Genomic DNA, 9581 nt, shown 5'->3' with positions numbered 1-9581 from the left:
TCCCACTTATATAGACATCCCTCTAGTCATCTAAATGATCACGTGATCCATATCAACTAAACCATGTTTGATCATCACGTGAGATGGAGTAGTTTTCAATGGTGAACATCTCTATGTTGATCATATCTACTATATGATTCACATTCGACCTTTCGGTCTCAGTGTTCCAAGCCCATATCTGCATATGCTAGGCTCATCAAGTTTAACCCAAGTATTCTGCACGTGCAAAACTCGCTTGCACCCGTTGTATGTGAACGTAGAGCTTATCACACCCGATCATCACGTGGTGTCTCGGCACGACGTACTGTAGCAATGGTGCATACTCAGGGAGAACACTTATACCTTGAAATTTACTGAGGGATCATCTTATAGTGCTACCACCGTACTAAGCAAAATAAGATGCATAAAAGATAAACATCACATGCAATCAAAATATGTGACATGATATGGCCATCATCATCTTGTGCCTTTGATCTCCATCTCGAAAGCACCGTCATTATATCCATTGTCACTGGCTTAACACCTTGATCTCCATCATAGCATCATTGTCGTCTCGCCAACTATTGCTTCTACAACTATCGCTACCGCTTAGTGATAAAGTAAAGCAATTACATGGCGATTGCATTTCATACAATAAAGCGACAACCATAATGCTTCTGCTAGTTGCCGATAACTTTGTTACAAAACATAATCATCTCATACAACAATTTATATCACATCATGTCCTGACCATATCACATCACAACATTGTTGGGGAACGTAGCATGCAATTTCAAAAAAAATTCCTACGATCACGCAAGATCTATCTAGGAGATGCATAGCAACAAGAGGGGAAGAGTGTGTCCACGTACCCTCGTAGACCGAAAGCGGAAGCGTTAGTAAACGCGGTTGATGTGGTCGAACGTCTTCATGATCCAACCGATCCAAGTACCGAACGTACGACACCTCCGTGTTTAGCACACGTTCAACTCGATGACGTCCCTCGAACTCTTGATCCAGTAGAGGGTCGAGGGAGAGTTCCATCAGCACGATGGTGTGCCAACAGTATTGATGATGTGATTCGCGCAAGGCTTCACCTAAGCACTACGACGCTATGACTGGAGGAGTAAACTATGGAGGAGGGCACCGCACACGGCTAAGAGAATTCTTGGTGTGTCTTTAGGGTGCATCCCGCCCCCATATATAAAGGAGGAGAGGGGGAGGCCGGCCGGCTCCTGTAGGGCACACCAAGATAGAGGAGTCCTACTAGGACTCCAAGTCCTAGTAGGATTCCCTTTGGTGGAAGGGGGAGAAGGAAGGGAGAGGGAGAGGGACAGGGAAAGCGGGGCCGCGCCCCTCCCCTAGTCCTATTCGGACTCCCATGGGGGGCGTGCGCCACCCCCTTGTGGGTTGTCCTCTCTCTCCACCTATGGCCCATGATGGCCTATTGCTTCCCCGGGGGGTTCCCAACCCCTCCGGCACTCCGTTTTTATCCGGTACCTCTCGGAACTCTTCCGGTGTCCGAATATCATTGTCCAATATATAATTCTTTATGTATCGGCCATTTCGAGACTCCTCGTCATGTCCGTGATCTCATCCGGGACTCCGAACAAACTTCGGTCATCAAAAACACATAACTCATAATACAAATCGTCATCGAACGTTAAGCATGCGGACCCTACGGGTTCGAGAACTATGTAGAAATGATCGAGACACATCTCCGATCAATAACCAATAGCGGAACCTGGATGTTCATATTGGCTCTCACATATTCTACAAAGATCTTTATCGGTCAAACTGCACAACAATATACGTTGTTCCCTTTGTCATTGGTATGTTACTTGCCCGAGATTCGATCATCGGTATCATCATACCTAGTTCAATGTAGTTACCGGCATGTCTCTTTACTCCATAATGCTTCATCCCGCAACTAACTCATTAGTCACATTGCTTGCAAGGCTTATAGTGATGAGCATTACTGAGAGGGCCCAGAGATACCTCTTCGATAAACGGAGTGAAAAAGCCTAATCTCGATCTATGCCAACCCAACAAACACCTTCAGAGACACCTGTAGAGCATCTTTATAATCACCCAGATACGTTGTGACGTTTGATAGCACACAAGGTGTTCCTCCGGTATTCGGGAGTTGCATAATCTCATAGTCAGAGGAACATGTATACGTCATGAAGAAAGCAGTAGCAATAAAACTGTAACGATCATAATGCTAAGCTAACGGATGGGTATTGTCCATCACATCATTCTCTAATGATGTGATCTCGTTCATCAAATGATAACACATGTCTATGGTTAGGAAACATAACCATCTTTTATTAACGAGCTAGTCAAGTAGAGGCATACTAGGAACACTATGTTTTGTCTATGTATTCACACATGTACTAAGTTTCCGGTTAATACAGTTCTAGCATGAATAATAAACATTTATCATGATATAAGGAAAGATAAATAACAACTTTAATATTGCCTCTAGGGCATATTTCCTTCAAACATGCCCTGCAAAAACAAGTTAGACATCCTCTACTTTGTTGTTGCAAGTTTTACGTGGCTGCTACGGGCTTTCAGTAAGAACCGTTCTTACCTATGCATCAAAACCACAACGATTTTTCATCAAGCGTGCTATTTAAACCTTCAACAAGGACCGGTCGTAGTCAAACTCGATTCAACTAAAGTTGGAGAAACAGGCACCCGCCAGCCACCTGTGTGCAAAGCACGTCGGTAGAACCAGTCTCATGAACGCGGTCATGTAATGTTGGTCCAGTCTGCTTCATCCAACAATACCGCCGAATCAAAGTAAGATGTTGGTGGTAAGCAGTATGACTATTATCGCCCACAACTCTTTGTGTTCTACTCGTGCATATCATCTATGCATAGTCCTGGCTCTGATACCATTGTTGGGGAACATAGCATGCAATTTCAAAATAAATCTTACGATCATGCAAGATCTATCTAGGAGATGCATAACAACGAGAGGGGGAGAGTGTGTCCACGTACCGTTGTAGACCGAAAGCGGAAGTGTTAGTTAACGCGGTTGATGTAGTCGAACGTCTTCACGATCCAACTGATCCAAGTACCGAACATACGGCACCTCCATGTTCAGCACACGTTCATATCGATGACGTCCCTCTAACTCTTGATCCAACGAGAGGGACGAGGGAGAGTTCTGTTAGCACGACGCTGTGGTGACGTTGTTGATGATGTGATTCGCGTAGGGCTTCGCCTAAGCACTACAACGCTATGACCGGAGGAGTAACTATGGAGGGGGGGGCACCACACACGACAAAGAGAACAATTGATGTGCCTTTGGGGTGCCCCCTGCCCGTGTATATAAAGGAGGGGGGGAGAGGCCGGCGGCCAGGAGGGGCATGCCATGTGGTGAGTCCTACTTGGACTCCTAGTCCAAGTAGGATTCCCCCCTCCCACCCCCCACCCCTTATCTTTTTTCCATCGAAGGGAATAGGAAGGAGAGGGATAGGAAAGGGAAGGGGGCGCCGCCCCCTCCTCCTTGTCCTATTCAGACTCCCTAGGAGGGGGGCGCGCGGCCACCCCCCGCGGGCTTCCCTCTCTCTCCCTTAGGCCCATGTTGGCCCAACACTTCCCCGGGGGGTTCCGGTAACCCCTCGATACTCCGGAAAATGTCCGAACCTCTCTGAAACTTTTCTGGTGTCCGAACATAACCTTCTAATATATCAATCTTTACCTCTCGACCATTTCGAGACTCCTCTTCATGTCTGTGATCTCATCTGGGACTCCGAACAAACTTCGTTCATCAAAAACACATAACTCATAATACAAATCGTCATCGAACATTAAGCATGCGGACCCTACTGGTTCGAGAACTATGTAGACATGATCGAGACATATCTCCGATCAATAACCAATAGCAAAACCTAGATGCTCATATTGGCTCCTACATATTGTATGAAGATCTTTATCGGTCAAACCGCACAACAACACACGTTGTTCCCTTTGTCATCGGTATGTTACTTGCCCGAGATTCGATCGTCGGTATCATCATACCTAGTTCAATCTCGTTATCGGCAAGTCTCTTTACTTGTTCCGTAATGCTTCATCCCGCAACTAACTCATTAGTCATATTGCTTGCAAGGCTTATAGTGATGAGCATTACCGAGAGGGCCCAGAGATACCTCTCCGATACACGGAGGGACAAAATCCTATTCTCGATCTATGCCAACCCAACAAACACCTTAGGAGACACCTGTAGAGCATATTTATAATCACTCAGCTACGTTGTGATGTTTGATAGCACACAAGGTGTTCCTCCGGTATTCGGGGGTTGCATAATCTCATAGTCAGAGGAACATGTATAAGTCATGAAGAAAGCAATAGCAATAAAACTTAATGATCATTATGCTAAGCTAACGGATGGGTCTTGTCCATCACATCTGAAAGGATCGATATAGTTGACTAGAGGGGGGTGAATAGGCAACTAACAATTTTTAGCTTTTCTTTACCAAATTAAACTTTGCATCAAAGTAGGTTGTCTAAATATGCAACTAGGTGAGCAACCTATATGATGCAACAACAATAAGTACACAAGCAAGCAAGGGATACAACACAAATAAGCTTGCACAAGTAAAGGCATGAGATAACCAAGAGTGGAGCCGATGGAGACGAGGATGTGTTACCGAAGTTCCTTCCTTTTGAGGGGAAGTACGTCTCCGTTAGAGCAGTGTGGAGGCACAATGCTCCCCAAGAAGCCACTAGGGCCACCGTATTCTCCTCATGCCCTCACACAATGCGAGATGTCGTGATTCCACTATTGGTGCCCTTGAAGGCGGCGACCGAACCTTTACAAACAAGGTTGGGGCTATCTCCACAACTTAATTGGAGGCTCCGAACGACACCATGAAGCTTCACCACAATGGACTGTGGCTCCGCGGTGACCTCAACCGTCTAGGGTGCTCAAACACCCAAGAGTAACAAGATCTGCTAGGGATTAGTGGGGGGAATCAAATTTCTCTTGGTGGAAGTGTAGATTGGGGCCTTCTCAACCTATCCCGAGCAAATCAACAAGTTTGATTGGCTAGGGAGAGAGATCGGGCAAAAATGGAGCTTGGATCAACAATGGAGCTTTTGGGGGAAGAGGTAGGTCAACTTTGGGCAAGAAGACCCCCTTATATAGTGGGTGGAACAATCCAACCGTTACCCCCCCCCCCCAAGCAGCCCCGCAGAGAGCGGTACTACCGCTGGGGTGGGCGGTACTACCGCTGAGGCCAGCGGTACTACCGTCCCACCTAGCGGTACTGCCACGCAAAGGAGGGGAGCGAGGTCCTGGACCCTAAGCGGTACTACCGCGGTGGTAAGGGCGGTACTACCGCTTAGGAGCGGTACTACCACCTCTACTGCCGCAGCTAGTGCCGCAAAACCCGACACAAGAAAAAGGGCCCTCGAGTCGAGGCGGTAGGAGCACGGAGCCGCAGCGGTACTGCGGCGGAAGGCTCCAAGCGGTACTACCGCTGAGGAGCGGTACTACCGCTTGTTGCACTTGGGCGGTACTACCGCTGTGGCCCGCGGTACTACCATTGGGACCAGACAAAGCACATACGAAGGGGAATGAGTTCTCCATTGAAGCGGAAAGGTTCAGCAGGTGTGATAAGGATGTGTACGTGTTGATTCCACCCTGGCCTTACCAAAGCGGATCCCCTCTTGATAGTACGGTGACTCCTATGAAACTAGTCCACCAACATAGAAACGAGCTGCACCGTCTTGAATAATACACCGAGGGGAGGGAATCTTCTCGTGCCAAAGGATGAATCTCTAAAAAGCTCAACGCACACGATTAGTCCGCAAAAGCATTGTCGTCAATCACCAAAACACCTTAGGGATAAATATGCCCTTACAACATCTTTCTCTAATGATGTGATCATGTTCATCGAATGATAACGCATGTCTATGGTCAGGAAACATAACCATCTTTGATTAACGAGCTAGTCAAGTAGAGACATACTAGGGACACTTTGTTTTGTCTATGTATTCACACATGTACTAAGTTTCCAGTTAATACAATTCTAGCATGAATAATAAACATTTATCATGATATAAGGAAATATAAATAACAACTTTATTATTGCCTCTAGGGCATATTTCCTTCACTTGGATAGGTACATGATCTCTCATAGCATCTTACTCCTTCTACATGAACATGGGGTGTTTCTTGTGGAAGAATATGATCAATTCACATTGTGTTTCTAGCTTGGGAAGGACCCTCATCACATACAACACTTGAAACCAATTGCTCCGCATGGAACTCGTTATTGTCATCACACTCCACATTCGTCGTTTCCTCAATACATCCCGTGAATTTATTGAGAATACGGTAAGTGTGGGAGTTTGATGCATATATTTTAGTTAACCTAGTTTTCATGATGAGAATGAAACACTTACAACCGAACCGGGTTTTCCACGGTGTCTCCACCTTCCTCATGAATAAGCTAGGCATCCAATGCTTCTCCAAAGTACCGAAAACACATGAAGGCACAATTTGGTCCCCAAACTTGTTGGGTCTGAAGTAGTTAGACAAACTACAATACATAAGGCAAATTCCGCATTAAATATGTACATATGGATATGAACTCGAAATTCATGCACATCCTTAACAATTAAGGATAATATGGAGTTTACCCTATATAAAGGATCAAGTAGAGCAAGCAAGGCAAGAAGAAGTATATAAATAAATATGCATGCACAAGCCTACCAAGATCCAAAGAGATGCAATTTGGACAAAAGAACACATACACGATGAATGCACCACTAATATCACAAAGCATCCAAGTTATCCAAATTATATCAAAGTAACAAATCCACACAAGACCGCACACAAAGAACAACATATGAACTAAGCAAAAAACCAATGAGCATAGGAAATACAATACACACATGCCTCATTTTGAATCAACGCCACCACTATATTTTTCAAATAATGGTGCGTTGACATATTTGGTACAACATTGCTATGATCTTAGTGCTGACGTTGGCAATTAGTTGAACGCCACTTATAGGTGGCACCCACGGTTGGTACAAGGCTTAATATAATGGTGACGTTGCTAAATATGAAACGGCAATACTATTTTCTTTAGTTGTGACGTGTCATGTGTTGCCACATCAACACTATTATTGTAATTATTTATTCTTAGTTTATTCAAATGTGTTTAATCTTTCCCTAATAATAAAGCACGGATTGACTTTGTCGGGTTCACCGTCACAGTACGCTTTTTTCTGTGAATTTACACTTTCAGTTTGAATTTTAAACACATACGCGAGGTGATACTAATTTCAACCCACGCTCGTAGAGTTTCTGCCTCGCTCAGTCTTTCGCAACGCACGCACCTCACCTATATTGGGCCACGTTGTTCCACTGCTGGGCCTTTTCTTATGTGCCACTGAGTCAGGCAAGGGGCTCCATCTCGAAGGTTGTGGCCAACTGAGCTGGTAAGCTTGTGCGACGAAAGACAGTTTATTATCAAAATAAATAGTCCCACCTCAATTCTTTGCAATCAATCTCAGCATTGGACAGCAATTTATATACGCCGACGGCTTTACATCATCAACAAGCAGAGGAAGGAAAGAGAACAAAGCAAATAATCACGGGGAAGAGGGAGACAGCGAATCGACTCCCCGATGGCAAACCTGGGAATCGGAAACCTAGGAAAATCGGATTAGCAAAATCGGCAGGACGGCCCTTGCTTGTCAGCCATGGCCGCCAAGACGTCCGCGGCGGCCGCCACCGCAGCGAGCACGACGAAGGCCTTCTTCAGGGCGGTGTACCTGTTGACACTGTCCCTGCACCCCCTGCAGTGCACGACGTGTCGGAAGTACCTGCTGGTCGGGTTGGGCGCGTGCTGCGTGCCGAAGCCGCCCTTGGCCGGGAACGACGCGGAGATCCCGGCGGCGGCCCCCGCCGGCGCCTGCTCCACGACAGCCGGCACGGGCGGCGGCGAGATGGTGCTGTGGCCGAAGTAGTAGGGCATGCCGTGGCCGGCCCTGTCCTGTCCATCCACCGCCGGTACTCGGCCACCCAGGTGTCCGAGGAGCGGAGGTTGAGGTAGAGCTCCTTGGTGGGCACCTTCTCCCGGAGCAGCACCTCGTTCTGCGACGACAGGAACCCCATGTCCTGCTCGAACACCTTGCACGCGTTCTGGTGGAAGTACCAGCTCGGCAGCACCCTCAGCAGCGGCGACCTCGCCGTGGACCCGAACCGGACGAGCAGCATCGACTTCCCCTGCCCCGCCGGCCGGCACAGGAACTGCGCCGAGAAGCACTGCTCCCTGCCGTCCTTGTCCACGAACTCGAGCGTGTTGGTGAGCACGCAGGGCGCCTCGAAGCGGAGCAGGTTGCGGAGGTGCGGCGCGCGCTCGCGCCACCAGTGGCCGGCGAAGCCCCGGGCGGTGCGCTCGGCGACCTCGAAGGCCAGCGGCTGCGCGTCCTCCCGCTTGGCCGTCCAGTCGGTGCGGTCGTGCGAGATGGGCACGTGCGCCGGGTCCATGAGGTTCTCCAGCAGGATGGAGTGGTCGTAGGGGAGCTCGTGCACCGTAGACAGGTCCGTGAACCCCGCCCGCTCGTACGGCTCGAACCACGGCAGCTTCTTCGCGTCCGGCGGGCTCGCCGGCGACATCCACACCCACACCACCCCCTGCGAGTCCCGCACCTCATAGTTGCGCGCGCACGCGTTCCGCGGGATCTTGTCGCCCTCAGGCAGCTGCATGCGCATCGATCAAACGTGAGTGTTCTCATGCTTTTGCACTGACCGAAGAATGAACTTGATTCGAACCTGTGGGATCTTGACGCACTTGCCCTGGCCGTCGAACTGCCAGCCATGGTAGAGGCACTCCAGCTTGCCATCGACGAGCTGCCCTTCTGAGATCTCCGTAGCCGCTGAGCGGGCCCGATGGAGCGAAGCCCCAAGCCAGCCGATCTGCTCCAAGCTCCAAGAGATCAAAGGAAGCAAATCTGACGCACCGGTGAAGCACCGTATTCAAAGACACCACCTCCATCCTGACCACCGCCTTGACCAGAGGGAGGGGGAAAAACACTGTCTACACGTGTGAGGAAGGGGAGAAGAGATGGGGCGATGCAAAATAAGCACAACAACCTGCGTGTGATATTAGCCAGAAATACAACGCCCACACACTCAGCTACTAGAAGAAACTAGAGAGGAGAGGTGTCCCGGAACATAACTGAGGACCCCAAAAAAATAAAAATAACAAAGAGATCCCTGCCCATGAGTCTGGTTTTCAGATGACAAATATAATCACAGTTTTAAAATAAAAGGATGTGTCAAAGTTCGGATGCGCTGAAATTATTAGAGCTTAGGTACCTATCTTGATCAAAAGCCAAAAACTTTCAATTGACTGAACGAATTTATGGGTCATCAATATGGTTACATGATACCTTACACACGATTTTAGTTTTCAAGTCTACACTTAAATTGAATATTTCAAGTAAGAATTGAGTATGTAACAGTAAAAAAATCCTATTTCGTAAATGAAAAATCTCGAGTCGATTTATATTAAAACTAGAGAGCACGGCCGGCCCGACGGAGCTGAGAGCGCACGCTCTCCAAACCA

The 9581-nt window shown here is 47.9% G+C and overlaps 1 pseudogene; it reads right to left on the bottom strand.

Moving 5' to 3' along the window:
- Positions 1 to 7673: 7673 nt before the first annotated feature.
- Positions 7674 to 8893, bottom strand: LOC119360471 (annotated as a pseudogene).
- Between the last annotated feature and the right edge of the window lie 688 nt (positions 8894 to 9581).

The sequence above is a fragment of the Triticum dicoccoides genome, chromosome 2B, assembly GCF_002162155.2.
Source record: "Triticum dicoccoides isolate Atlit2015 ecotype Zavitan chromosome 2B, WEW_v2.0, whole genome shotgun sequence".
Lineage (NCBI taxonomy): Eukaryota > Viridiplantae > Streptophyta > Magnoliopsida > Poales > Poaceae > Triticum > Triticum dicoccoides.
Note: the sequence above shows the minus strand (reverse complement) of the source record. Positions and strands in the feature narration are given on the sequence as shown.